Source organism: Nothoprocta perdicaria, unplaced genomic scaffold (genome assembly GCF_003342845.1).
Source record: "Nothoprocta perdicaria isolate Ctin4 unplaced genomic scaffold, notPer1 scaffold_49, whole genome shotgun sequence".
In the NCBI taxonomy this organism is placed as follows: domain Eukaryota; kingdom Metazoa; phylum Chordata; class Aves; order Tinamiformes; family Tinamidae; genus Nothoprocta; species Nothoprocta perdicaria.
The window spans coordinates 1,037,249-1,052,150 of record NW_020455743.1 but is presented as its reverse complement, the minus strand read 5'-3'; the positions used below and the strand labels follow the sequence as shown (position 1 = coordinate 1,052,150).

Below are 14,902 nucleotides of genomic sequence, written 5' to 3'. Positions count from 1 at the left end.
GGGCCATTTTTTTTAAACTATATTACTTAAACAAAAAGTTGCCTAAGTTTTCTCTGAAAGAAAACTTTTATGTTTTCTCTTTTCAGTGATGACCAGCGATAGGACTAGAGGAAATGGCCACAAGCTGAAGCATCAAAAGTTCCACAGGAACTGAAGTAAAAAATTCTTAACAATGAGGGTGACAGAGCCCAGGCACAGGCTGCCCAGGGAGGCTGTGGAGTCTCCTCCTCTGGAGATCTTCCAAACCTGCCTGGATGCCGCCTTGTGCCCTGTGCTCTGGGTGACTCTGCATGTGCATGTTATAGAGTTGACATTACCATTGAGAACAAGCTCATTTTTTATTTAAAACTTCCATTTTTGATCTTAGGTCTTGAAAGATGATTGACCACTGCTTCTGGAAAAAATATACATTGTCAACATTCGTTTAGGTCTATGTTCTGTCATTCTTTTCTGTACACAGCCGACTTGAGAAGTCCATCTAGGATCAATGAATTTCCTTTAAATATAATGCTTCAAGTGATGATCTGGCCCTTAGTGATCAAAAATCTATAATATTTGAACACTTTTTTTTTTTTTTTTTTTAGCATGGAAACAAATGCAAGATTCTATACAATGGGAAGATGAGCTATCTGCAAAAAGAATCTGGCTCCATGACTGACCCAAACACCTATATGCAGGCTTTAGAAAGTGCAGAACAAGCATGTTTTCGATCAAAATGTGCAATGTCAAGGCAAGGCCAAAAGACTTTGCTTCTGTCAGCTGTTTGGCACCTTCTTGTAAGCATTTCATGATAACTTGCCTTCAGCTAGTGCCTTGTTGCCATATGTCAGGATGGCCTGCTAAGGGATATCCCAGTCCTCAAAACTAGAGGCAAAGTTATTTATCATCAAAAGGCATAAAATTGATTCTCTGACTTGTGAGACATTTGGATAAWCTTAACTGTCGTTCAGACCCATGTTACCAAATGTAAGATGAAGATCTTTAATGGGATGGTAAAAATTTTCTCTTTAGCACCAGCCAGAGCTCATGTCTCAGCCCCACCAGGAGCAGTGGTCAGCAAGACTTCCTCATAACCCATCTCCTCACTCTGTGTGTGAGGAGCTTGAGAAACACCATTCGGAAGCACTGGAAAGAAGCTTTTGGCAAACTCAAAGTCATTTCCAGGGAATGAGTTGACACTTAGAGACCGTGTGAGTCAAATGCACAAAAGACTATAACGGAATACGATAAACTTTCTCTTTTGTTTCCTGGATATTTTAATAGATGCAAACCCACTTTTGTATTGCATATACACATAAACACAAACTTTTGTTGTTGTTGTTGCTGCTGCATCATAATAATGAAAAGTGAACATGTAAAAATAAAAATACCAAATTTTAAAGTAACATGAATGCCTAGCTACAAGGGATACAATAACCAAATCCAGAAGATATTCAGGACTTTAAAAAATACTATGAAATAATTGTGAATACTGTCTACTTTCCATATGGGAGAGGGTACCTACACAGTTAAAGCAAAAGCAATTTCCTTTGTGAAGAGAAAACCCATAAGGCCTTGCTGAGCAGTTTGAGAGGAAAGAGAGCTACTTAATGCATCACTGCAACTTCTTGGGCTTCTTCTAGAGCTTTTCACCAAGTGAAGGCCCATCTCAAACTTTTTAGATTTTAAGAGCTGGTAAGACGGCAGCAGGAGGCCTTGTGGCTTCTGGCCAATTTAGCCATGAATCACAGAGATTAGACACCACAAGCACTGAACCATCAAAGCTCTCTGAGCCCCTGCAGCTAACAGGAATCTCCTGAGAGCTGATTTTTGTACTGTGTAGGCCTCTCAGTCTTTTATAGGTGGATATTAACATGCATAGCTCTGTTTTTTAAAATAAACATATTTTAAATGTGTAAGAAAAAGTAAATTATAAGACAAAGGCCTTTTCCTCATTAAATCTTTGAAGAATCATCCTCCACAAATAAAATATTTAGGCATATTTTTAAACAGAGAATTCAAACTTTCCATTCCACATGAAATATTTACACCTAGGAAATAAATTAGGAAGGATATACTGTCTCTTAATAACAGCGTGCCATTAGAGTTACTGAGCAAAGGCTATTAGTGTGTGAGGTGTTGAGCTATAAATTACCTATACTTTCTACCCTGACCACAATAAGCCAGTGGGAAGTTCATTAGCAGGTCATCAAGAAAGATTCAGTGATCAGTTAATGACTCACCGTGACCATTAATGACCAGGCCTGGCCTTTCTGCACTAACAGCTACTTTGAAGGGACAGTGGGGCTCACTTGCGGAGCTGCTCTGGAGCTGCTCTGGGTTGTAGGTGAGTCGCTCCAATCCTTTTGGACCAGAGATGTTCACAGCTGCCTATATTATTTCACTACCAAAGCGTGCACCAAGGGCAACAATATGAACAGGTACAATATTTTGGGAAAATGTCTTGACCTCTTTTTCAGGGCTGTCTTTGTGCCCTCATGTGCATGTTGTATTCTTGGTTGCATTCTCCTCTAAAAGCACAACTTCAAAGCAAGTGGTCAGAGAAGAAGGGTAACTTGGAAGCAAGTGATCAGTGAATGCATGTTTTGCAGAAGGGCAGCTGTAATAACCACGTGGTCTCCATACACAATTTGTTTTTTAAGAAGTCTGCAAATTATTAGAAATCATGGAAAAACTAAGTAAATAAATACAAAAGATACTTTGTTTTTATTTAGCTAGTGTACAAAGCAGATTGCCAACTGATAAATAGAAATCATTCACAGTTAACCTTAAACAACTACTTCTGTGTGTTTTCTATGCTGAGAAAAGCTGCAGAAATGAACTGAAAACTGTACTAGCTTGATAGATTGAAGTGTTATTCTTTCTCAGACAATAATTTAAATTTTCCTGTAAATGCTGGATTATTATGGTTTTACAGTCTATTTTTGAAATAATTTGATGTTTTAAATTAACTACTAAGGGAATACATGCTCCYCTCTCTCTCTTTGTCTCTCCACTTTGCAGTAAGAGACTATAAATACTTGAGCATTTTCTGTCTCCATTTAGGTGTTTGGTAAACTGCATTTTTATGGACCTAAATACGTCCAGAAGGATGAGATTATAATTTCTGAGGACAAAAAGGTTAAAATAAAAAAAAAAAAGAATAAAGGGAAAATGAAAAAAAAAGGGCTTCTAAATATTTTTTTTAACTTAAAATAACATAATAAAGGCGTATAGAAATCATCTAAAAAAGCCAATTTTCAACAGCATTTGTCTCCTTCATCTTTTCTTCTGAACATAAATTAGTGTTACTGAACTGATTTTAAAAAAAATGCAGTAAACATCACTGAATGTCCCTGCTGCTTCCTGTGGTAAAGATGCACTGTCAACTCCAGCCAACTGGATTTAAGCTAAATTAATCAAAATCTCTTTGACTGGGAAAAATGTGTGTGTAGCAGGGGGAAATTCATAGTATGGTTTCCAGTAGCCTGCAATACAAGAAAGCACAACATAAAAAAAAWATATATTTCCTTGAAACCAGCAAATCCCTTTAGCAATGCTTCGTTTTTGTATCCTGGTTCCCTAACTGGCAATATTTGGGGCTTTTCTCAGACCATTGTTATGGGAGCCTCTATCCAGAAGAGGGCACTGTCTGTCTTCTGAACTATAATTCTATATGTTTTTTTAATCAAAAGAAATTCCTACTGCATAAGCCCTAATTAAAAACATCGACATGCTAAGAACCTGCTACTTATAATTAGAAAATAGTGAATGTTTTGTAGCAAGTGAAATGACATCTTGTATGGGCAGTTTAAATTACACTTGCACCATTAGTCAWAGATGTTAGCGTACACTGAGATGGCACCATTCTACCCTTTGATTTGATAGACTCTTCACTGAAGGACATCCATTTCTGTGGGAAGCACTGATAATAATTAGCAAACACCTTCTACAACCTCTTTTAAAAGAACTCACAAAGATGTATTATAGCAGTGAAGTATTTGAAAGGCAGGCACAGCATCTGATAATGTGAAGGGCCAAGAGAGCAGAAATGTTGAATATTCTTAAATACAAGACTTCTTTTATTGTACAATGTAAACCAGTTATAACACTTATGTGCAGATAATGCCTGCACACCTATAAGCATGACAACATTTGTGATGTTATGTAATGCTAACACTTGAAATTGTAAAAGGGCAAGGCAGATAATCAATCTAATGCACACACTAAATAACATCCTTTTCATTCATGCTAAACAAAGAATATTGGAAAAAAAAAAAAAAAAAGAGTACTTCCTATATGTGGAGGATAGGTAGCAACTCCTAACAAAATCAATGACAMAGCCAGGATACACACTGTTTGCCGATGTCTTCAAAAACACCAGCAGAAGATAGAAGCTGCTCATGTTCTCAGAGAAACCTTTTTCATCATAAGAAAGATAGCTTGAAAGCCATATTGTAAACATGACTTTAAAAAAAAAAAACAAAACCAAAAATGCTAACAAATATTTTGAACTGTGGAAAGATTCATCTGCCTGCCTTCCCTCAGAGCAGGATGCCCTGCAGAGATTCTTCATGGTGCCTTCCTTGTCCTCACAAAGCATCACCCCCCTGCTCTACTGCCTGCCTGCTCACACACACATTTTCATACTTTGATACCTCGTACTCTCTCACCAATTCCTAAATATCTCACCAAATGTTTCATGTATCAGGTAATGCCAAGTCAAAACAACGTCTATTGTCCAAAATAAACTGTAAGTTGGGAAATGTTAATTTCCAACCTGTCACTGAGCGACATTGTGTCAAGTCTTTGGCAAATCATGTCTTATATCTATGCAGTTGCAAAGATAAACTACAAATTCCCTTTTCTCAAATATCTGAGGATGTAGGTTTGAAAAGGATGGGTATTACTCAAACATTACCATTAAAGCATGATACAAAGTGGTCAAATGTGATTAGGTATAGATATATCTCTTAACTAATAAACCTGCTATAGTTTGGTATGCTACAAAATGGAGTGTTGGTTGCAAAGGTCTTTCAATTTTACATTAAATAAGTTCCTTGGGCCATAAATGTACTAATTCATAGTACACAGTGGCTTCTGAATTTGTAGRTATTTCTATTTACTAGAGCATTTAGAATTTATTTAATTGAATTTCTCATATTTCTTTTAATTGAGAGAAAGGCCAACTTTTTGTCTGCTACATTTACATTTACATTCTTTAATGTAAAAATAGTGCCCACTCAGCAAAGCACTATGCTCATTTACCCACACATAGCCAAAGACTGACACATGAAAAACCCTTTTTTACAACATGAGGCTTCAAGCTGCTGAATCAAATCCTATAGTTTAATTCAACAGTAAGATGCCTAGAGTAGATATTTGTAGCTGTTTACAGTTTACCTGCCTTCAGCTCTGAGATAAATGTTAGCTCCTATCCATATTACAATTTCTGCTATGATTAGCTACCCTTACCTATTGGGTGCTATTTCCTCCTCTCCCAAAAGATGTTGACCTTTTTTTTTTGTCTTTTTTTGACCTTTAATCTTAAAAAATTAAGATTTTTTTTCTCAGTGCTGTTTTTTTCCCCCCTTCAGAAAAGTTTACAGCAAAGAAATACTATTTCCATGCAGATAGTGGGATGGTTATGAAGACCTGTCTTTCACGTAGTTGTGGATCCATTTTGTCTCTTCTATTCCCCTTGATAAARTTTTGTTTTCTGAAGTGATTACTTTTAATTTTGAGATAGGCAATTTCTAGAGGCAATAAAAGTTTTTCCTGGGGCTTCAGATGTTTGACAGTTAAGGTACAAACTCTGGAAGATAAGGATAAAAAGCTTGATCTTTATTTGCCTGTCTGTTTACAGATACAATCAACTTTGTGAACTTCAGTCTCATTTTTTTTTCCCTTATTTCATCTTCTGAAATAATGGGTAAGCAATAAATAGTTACCTTTTAACATACTGATATCCGTATCATAAATTTACTATCTTACTGGGATTCTTCTGTCACATAGAAAATTTACTCACTACTCTGAGTATAGTGACTCAAAAGCATTAAGATCACCAGCTTGGTATTTGCCCAATTGCTTCATATTTTGAATATTATCCCTAATGCAAAAAGATGCATATTTTACAACAAAGAAAGTTCAATACTATTGAGCTCTGGATCTACTTAGATCGGATAAATAAATATCTATATATGTATATTATATATGTAGAATAGACCTAAACAATCTTTTATTAAATAAGAGTAGAAATAAAATTCTGCATTTACTACAAAGTGTGGTGAAAATTTATGTTTTTATCATCTAATAGAATATAGACAATTTCTAGAAATAAAGTGACTGTTTGTGGTTGGAATTCTCACAAACTCACACACCTCTCACGCTAGAGTATAAATCAGTGATCTGTTCATTGATAATCTGATCTATCAATACAGAAGAAAAATAAATTCTATGTTTTTTACCCTTCTGCCCAAGTCTCCAAAAACATGGTGTGTCCAGTGCTGGAAATGCCTGGTAGGTTTTCAGACAGGACATACTACTAAATATCATTTTATAGCAAATTATCTTCTGACAGTCTGCAGAAAAAYGGAAGAAATTCCTGGCATTGGTAGGACTGTCTATATTCACAGATGAGGAAGAGTGATCCTAGAACTAGAAAAGCTTGAAAGAATCCTGGGAAAAAAGCCAGAGTATGAATTTGCTTTTTAAGACAGTACAGGTGAAATTCCTAATATATAAAATATGACATAATTTCAGTTCATAAACATTACTTATTTATTTATTAAAATGAATGTATTATTTATTATTTACTATTTACTATTTATTATTTATTATTTATTATTTATTATTTATTATTTATTATTTATTAAAACATAATAAATTGGAATGTACTCAAAATGAGGTAGCGCTGGTGACATGTATGTATGGTTTAATCTGTTGGCATCTATTATGCTATATTGCATTGTCTAATTATTCTTAGTCTTTCTCCTTATTAGGCAATTCACAAAAAATACGTTTTTGGAATCAGCAGCAAGCCAATTTATTCACAGCAGTGCTCTATTTTTCACCACACTCAGTGGATCTCATTAAAAAGACAGCATTTGCCACAGCCTCTCACTGTGTAAGTTAGCTTGTCTATGTTATATAGGAAAAACATAGTGCATTAATGCTATTGTAAGCTATGTGCTGACAAGTAACGACTTTTGCTTGTGCTTATACTGCTTGGAGAGGGGTTAGTTTATGATAAGAAATATAGATACAGTGCATTTAGTAGTATAATGAAAAGTCTTTTATAATCTCTTATAAYGGCCAACTGTACCCTGGGCTGTGACAGGAGGAGAGTTCAAGGAAGCAAATTCTTCCCCTTCATTCAGTATTGGTGAAACACACCTGAAGTGATGAGTTTTCAGGAGAGGCATGGACATATTCAAGCATGCCCAGTGAAGGGCCCTCAACATGATGAAGGCACTGCAACATCTCTCATATAAGAAGAAGCTAAGAGTTGAGACTGCTCAGTCTGGATAAATGAAGGCTTAGGGAGACCTTATCAATGTGTCTTATGAAATAGAGTGCAGGAAAGATACAGAGAGACTCTTTTTCAGTGGTGCATAGTAAGAGGATGAGAGGCAATGGGTACAAACTGAAACACAGGGTATTCCACTTCATCAAAAGAGTTCTTTTTACTGAATGGATGCTAAGAAAATGCAACAGGTGCCCAGAGAAGTTGTAGAGGTTTCATCCATGAAGACAATCAATACCCAAATAGACATGGACCTGAACAACTTGCTCGAGATGGTCCTGTTTGAGCTGAGCAGGAGGGGTGGACCAGAAGTGCCTCTCTGTGATTCTGTACCTATCATGCATTCTCCTCTTCCACTGAGACATAAAACAAAGAACTTGTTTCACTAGGTCTATCATTATAATCTTTTTTTTTCTTTTTTTTTTTTTTTTTTGTAAATAACATCTAAGCTGATCTAGACAGTACATCGTTTGAGAAAGCAAAACAAAATAAAAAAAACCTTGGATGTTGAATTTAAAAAAATTAGCCTGTGGCCCTGTAATTTAAATCACTAGGCAACATAATGCTTTTTCTAGTAGATATTATGTATGTTTCAATTTGTTCCCTGTGTCCATTGTGCTCAAGTGGTATTTACCAAATAGAATACAGCAGCAACTTCATATCCCAAAAAAAGGTCTGCTTTCCTCTTTGCTTTAAATATTGTAATAGAATGCATCCTAGAAGTAGCTTGCTATAAGGAAATTATGCTGGGGTGAAAAGTTGTTATACTTAAAAAGTATACTTAAATGTACATGGTAAGACCATGGTTCGGATTAACCTAAGATTATTTAAATATTCTTGTGGAGAAGAAAAAAAAAAAGGGGGAGTGGGAGGAAAGTCAATGAAGATGGCAACTTCCACAGCAGATTGCAGTTAAAAAAAAAAAAAAAATCTATGAGATTTTGGGCTGTAAATGTAAATGCCTGAAACATCTCTTGGGTAACCTACCTACCAACCTTCACTTCACTAGAGGTAATAAACCCCCTGAACTAATAACCTCAATTCTACTAGCTGCAAATCTCTCATCTACATAAATGGTAACATCAGATCGATGAATTATTTCTACAAACAATACTTTTTCTTTCTCCCTCTTCAGAAGTAAAGACTAGAATTGCAGATAACTATCACAAGCCTAAACAAAAGCTGCTAAAGTGGAAAGACACTATTGTTGTTTTACAAGCTTGACTTAACTTTTGCTTCAGAAGCTAGTATTTTCTCGTATTTTTATAGACAAATGTGTTTCTCAAATATTTTTTCATATCCTGTCAGAGGAAAAGATAATTTCTTTTTTAAAAAGGTTACCTGTTTTAGAGTTGCAAGTCATAAGAAAATATCCTGAGTAACTGAGTATCTCCAGCAGAAAACAGATGTGACTCTAATGTCAGACATCATGTGTTTTTTAAACCCATGCGAACTCAGGAACTTTAAATCCCTCTACACCATGTATAGCTTAACATTTTTCTGTTTTTTTTTTTCTTGATTCTTTTTAGACCACCCTGCCCTTGATTGCATTGCTATGACTTTTGCATTTTAATGGTTCTATATGGTAAGAGAAGTCTAAGCATTAGGAAATAAGTTTAATTTGACATAAAATAGTCCCATAAGCATCCCAGTGCGGCAGATACATGTTGGTCTCCGCACCTCCAATGTTAGGTGTGTAGGTCATGCACCAAGTGATGACATTGCTCTTAGCAATCTCATAGGGCCACCTTGCCCTCCTGAGGCTTTAGCTTTGAAAAACACTGCACCAGGTAAATTTTTGAGAGGTGTTTGTGAGGATGGTTCTCTTTATCTTTGTATATTTTAGGGAGGTTCCACTTGGAAAAAAAAAATCACTGCATACCTTTATGGCAAAGAATATTTATTAATAAGAAATATATTAAGAGCTGTAACTGATTTGGGGTCCTAAGCAATTACAAACCTGGTATGATGCTGTTACCAGTTCACGAAGTCAATTTCAAGCCATTTCAGCTTTCACAGCATTTCCTTCACTTGCCCACAGGCAAAGATGTAGCAGCCTGAAGGTGGGACTTAGCTGGCTCCTATGAGCTGGAATGCAGCTATTGCAAAATAAGCTGGTTGTCCTAAGGAGCTGCTTGCATGTAGTGAGTAAACTTCAGCAGAAATAACTTTTAACCTGAAGAGTACTAGCTCAATATATGAAAACATTCAAATCTCTTACCATGAAGGTTTTGTTATAAATCCTATTTTCTTATTTCTACTGAACCGAATGTAGTGGCCTTGCCTTGGTCTCTCGTGGATACTAGTCCACATCAACAAATGCTGAACATAAATCCTGACCACCAGCTGCAGTGACAGTACATTCTCATAGCCTCCTTTTCAGATTCTTTTTGCAGCATTTTCTGGGCAAGGGGAAATGTAAAATTTACCCTGGATTCTAGATAATAAACAGCACTTTTTTTTTTTTCCCCCAAAAAGATGTTAATTCTGAGGTGCTGTAGCAAGCAATTTACTGTTACATTTAAAGAAGAATATCAGTATCTCAAGGAAAAGATTTGACATTTCAACTTACATATAAATTATCAAATTTTTTTTTTTCGAAAATTCTAGCATGGAGTTGATAAATTAATTACAAGGGATTAATAAAGCAAGTAAGATATTCTGAAAAATATTGTAGAAATGAGCTGTATATGGACCATGACATTTTTATTTTATTGTTATTTATTTTTTATGGGGCTCTTCGAAACTAGCAGGCACAGTGTTACCTACAACTGTAGTATTATTAAAGAAAGTAAAGAAAGTATCTAGATTTCAAATAGCAAATGACAACTAACATCGTACTTACTCTGGTAATCCGAACTCTTCAGCATGTGCTAGAAACATCAGCAGTGATAAGATTTTCATGAACTAACTAGTTCTGTCAGATCAGACCATATGATGAAAAATGTCATTTGGCAAAAAGCCAGGGTATTCTGTCAAGACTATAGATTGGAGAAACTACAATTCCCATGAAGAAATGTGGCATAGCAGGCTAAATACAGCTGAAATAAAATATGTCTGTTCAGTGAGTCACACCATTTCAATTCAGTTCAAAATAATGTAAAACTACATTTTTGTTTAAATTTTCCCCTGGAAAGCTGTTATGTACCATGCCATACACTGGAAATGTGAGCCCTGATGAACTGAACCCATTGGTAACTCACAAAGCAGATAAGTAAAATCAACACCAATTTTCCCTTTTGCCACAACAATGTCTCTGAGGGGGTATGAAAATATTTCATGCTTATTCTTATTTTTTTTTTTTCCTACTTAAGCAAAACACAGAAAAGGATAGCAGAGATATATATATGATTTAGACAAGCTTCTGCTTGAAATTCTGATCACAGAATCATAGTATGCTTAAGGTTGGAAGGGACCTCAGAGGTCCAACCCCCCTGCTCAAGCAGGGACATCCACAGCACAGGGCACAAGGCGGCATCCAGGCGGGTTTGGAAGATCTCCAGAGAAGGAGACTCCACAACCTCCCTGGGCAGCCTGTTCCACTGATCTGTCACCCTCACAGTAAAGAWGTTCCTCCTCACCTGGAGACRGAACTTCCTGTGCTCCAGTTTAGGGCCATTACCACTCGTCCTATCACTGGCCACCAGTGAAAACAGCTTGTCCCCTTCCTCCCTGCATTCTCCCTTCCTGAGCTTATACACATTAATCAGATTCCCTCTCAGCCTTCTCTTCTCTGGAGAAAACAGGCCCAGCTCACTCAGCCTCTATAAATATACCTGTACTATACTCTTAATTGGGAGCACGACCAAACTGGAGTCTTTTTTAATGATCCTCTTCTTTTCCAGGTGAAAAACAGACTATTGCAGTATAAGATGAATATCTATGTGCAATTGTGTATTGGTAGACAACACTTGGTCCTGGGCAGCTTCACAAATACCACAAAAAGAACAAAAGGAATCCAGCCAGTCCTGCCACAGGTCTTACTTAACATTAAAGGAAGAAGTACAGAAATAGGATTAAGCTCAAATTCTTCTTGGTATACTCTGCTTTCTGAATTTTAAGTATAAGAGAGCCTTCTCTACTATTAGTAGAGAGCCTGTGCTAGAACCAGAAACTCTTCAGGAAAAAAATGGAGCTGGCTGAAGGAAGAATTTTGGCATTTCACTCCTAAATAAATACCCCTAGCTACTCCTAACTAAATGGCACCTACTCGAGAGCTGACGCCAAGCTGTCTGTGGCTCCTGAGAAAGAAAACCTCAGGACAGGGCAAGAGGTCCAGTAAGAAGCAGCAGAGCCTGACCTGGTCCTCTCTGCTTGAAGTAGGTGAATTATTGGACATCATAAAACACAGCTATTCCAAAGCAATTTTCAAGAACAATTAATCACCAAGTTACCATAATTCCTGGCACATTTTTGTCAAGTAAATGTACTCTTGAGTCCTGGAAAATCTGGACAACATCAAGTCTGAATGACATATGATTTGTCTTCTTGCAGCAGCCATGTCAGTCTCATTTCCATATTCCACCTTCATCCTCCTTTACTTCATTTCCATGGCTGCACTACCGATAGTCCTGCCAGCTAACTCCTGAGGGGCTTAGGACTGCTGTATTTGAAGCCAAAAACCTGAGGTCAGGTAGCAGGATACCAAGCTTTGTTACTGCCTTAATTCTGAATTTCCTAATCAGTTTAAATAGCCTTCCCTCCTCCCATTGCATCGTCATCAATACAGTAAATGTTTGTTTCAATGTCATCAGTGCTGTGAGGGGCCTGGGAGTTGCAGCATTTCTTAAAAGCAGAAGACCTGCTCCATGTAAGCCCCAGGAAAACTGAACATTGTGCAGCATATCAGTTTCAGTATTTGACTGGTTTTGCCCATCTTGTAGTGATGACTAACATCAGAATGCGAGTGACATAAGATGTATAAAACACACCAGCTGCTGGTTATTGGAGCAGAGATAGATATTTGTACCAATTGAGCAGGAAGGGAGGTCCTGATGTCTCCGACTGTGAAATCAAGACTCAGTGCAATCTCTGCAGAAATCTGGGCTGCCCCTCAAGCAGAGCCCCCAGTTCACACCATCCTTGGCCTCTCTGCTGGTCATGCCAAGCTGTTTGGTGGCTTTCTAATAGGCACAACTGCCCCAGAAGGACCAGGACTGAGAAGTTCATTTTCACTTGTGACCTGGAGCTAGGTGTTTAATCCGTGTCTGTGGAGTAAGAAGGGTCTGTGTTAACTTTTATGCTACTTAACCCATTAACAGGTCTCAAGTCTAACCTTGAAGCTATAGGCTCTGCCTTGTATTGATGCAATAATTTGTAAGTGTTATTGCAAACTGCTGGATAATAAAACAATGATAAAAATTTAAAAAGTGCTTAGTATAGTGTTTACTTTTCAGTCCTTTGGCATCTAAATAGCATCCCTTTAAAATGTGCTATAATTACAGGCATTTGAAAATGAGTATTATTTATACAACAGTCCAAAATGAATGGCCTTAGGCATTAACTATTGCATAATTACATATTCAGCCAGCTTTCTAAACACATAATGTACACTCTCAATGGAGTTTAAATCCATACGTTGTCTTTAATGAAGTCCTATGGAGTATCTGAAGTGAGATCAGTGGGAAAAAAAATCACTTAAATACCCCTTCAAACAAATAATTTTGCAAATGTTAATTTGGGATTCTTAATCTTTGAGTACTAAAACCAGGAAAGAGTAGAACAATGTGTCAAAGCAAAGATCTATTTCTGCCAATATCCTGCATTTGACAGTTCAATGGCAGATATTTAGGAAAAAAAAATGTGAAAAACTGACTATCTGTGAAATGATCCTCTCTCTAACAAAAGCCCTCACTAAGACTGTTAGATATCTCATAGTCAAAATATATTCTACTATGTCTCAGCTCTTTCCCTGCATGGTTGCTGAATACCAGATCTTACTTGCCAGTMCCTCTCACCTACATTTTTTCCATTTTTGAGACAGTCTCTTTTGGATACTCAACCCTACCTAGGTTGGAGTGTGGGAAGATCCCAGAGGAGGTGCTCTGTGGTCTAAGTTGTGGTCTAGGTGAGGGAGTGAGTGATAGCACTATTGTATTTGAAGACGTATACAGAAAATAAAGGGGTTCCTGCAAAAATTCTTATGAGTGTTTTCACCAGCCACCTGAGTGCATGTGATAAATTTCATTTGAACACAAAAGGCTAGAGGAATTATGTTTTTTCCACATGTCTTAGATCAGAAGGTATTTGGGGTACGGGTGTAGGTTTAAGTGGGGACTCCACATACACTTGCTTTTATGAAGTCTAAATAACTTCCAGATTTTGGTTGAATGCTCATCATGATCTTGTCCACAGGATTGAAGGGAAAACCCAAGGAACTTGCATATTACTACAGGAAGGCATACAAATAAAAGAAACACAGAAAATCCACAAAGTTGATTCAAATCTAAGAAGCTCACAAAAACAAGATGAAAACCAAATATACTTTAAAACTTTCATGATTCCCATAATCAAAAAAATCGTTTTGGTTTTTTTTTTAGGGAAGTGAATTTTTTCTTGATCAATGCACCAACAAAAAGTTGTCTTTAAGACAGCTGAGTAATAGTCATGGAAAACAGTATTTTAATCATGAAAATGCACACAGATTCCCAAATTCAACCATGCTATTAATAATAAACAAGATCATATGATCTGTCCTAAGTAGTCAATTACTCTGTTCCGACAAGTTGTACATATAAAATAGTGCCAATAATCAGGTTTGTTAGCAGTAGAAAATATGAAAAAACTTACAATAGAAATTCTTTTTTTTTTTTAACAAAAACAAGTACATTTAACTGAGAAGTTAAACAATGAAAAATATAGTTACAATAAAGAGTAGCTAGATAAGCTTATCCAACTGAATTGAATTGTCCAGCTTACTATCTATTATTTTGTCTGGATTTCAGTATAAATAGAATCAGTTATGAATACTTGGYTAGGTTTTTTATGTAATAGATTTTGCATAACAATTAAATTTTATTTTACRTAAATTCATCTCCTTTGACTTCATTGTATGAGATGATGCTTAAGTGTTAAACAATGAGAAAAATTAAGAGTCATGAAAAACAGGCGAAGAAACTAAAAGCTCGATAAAGTCGCAAATTTGTTTCTACTCTGGCTGAAATCTGATAATGAAGTGAAGATTTTTTAGGTTGTGATGAGTGGCAATATTTCCTTGGACTATGAGTCAAGCTTTGGCTAGTGCTGTAATGACTTTTTTCAATGACCTGGACGAGGGCACGGAATGCACCCTTAGCAAGTTTGCAGATGACACCAAGCTGGGTAGAGTGGCTGACACTCCGGAGGGCTGTGCTGCCATCCAGAGGGACCTGGACAGGCTGGAGAGTTGGGCAGAGAGGA

At 36.6% G+C, this 14,902-nt stretch overlaps 1 protein-coding gene across 1 annotated transcript in view; it reads right to left on the bottom strand.

The window, feature by feature from the left end:
• The window catches only part of IL1RAPL1 (interleukin 1 receptor accessory protein like 1), a 701,170-nt gene that overhangs the window by 26,956 nt on the left and 659,312 nt on the right, over window positions 1-14,902 (bottom strand). The gene's annotated exons all lie outside the window — the stretch shown is intronic.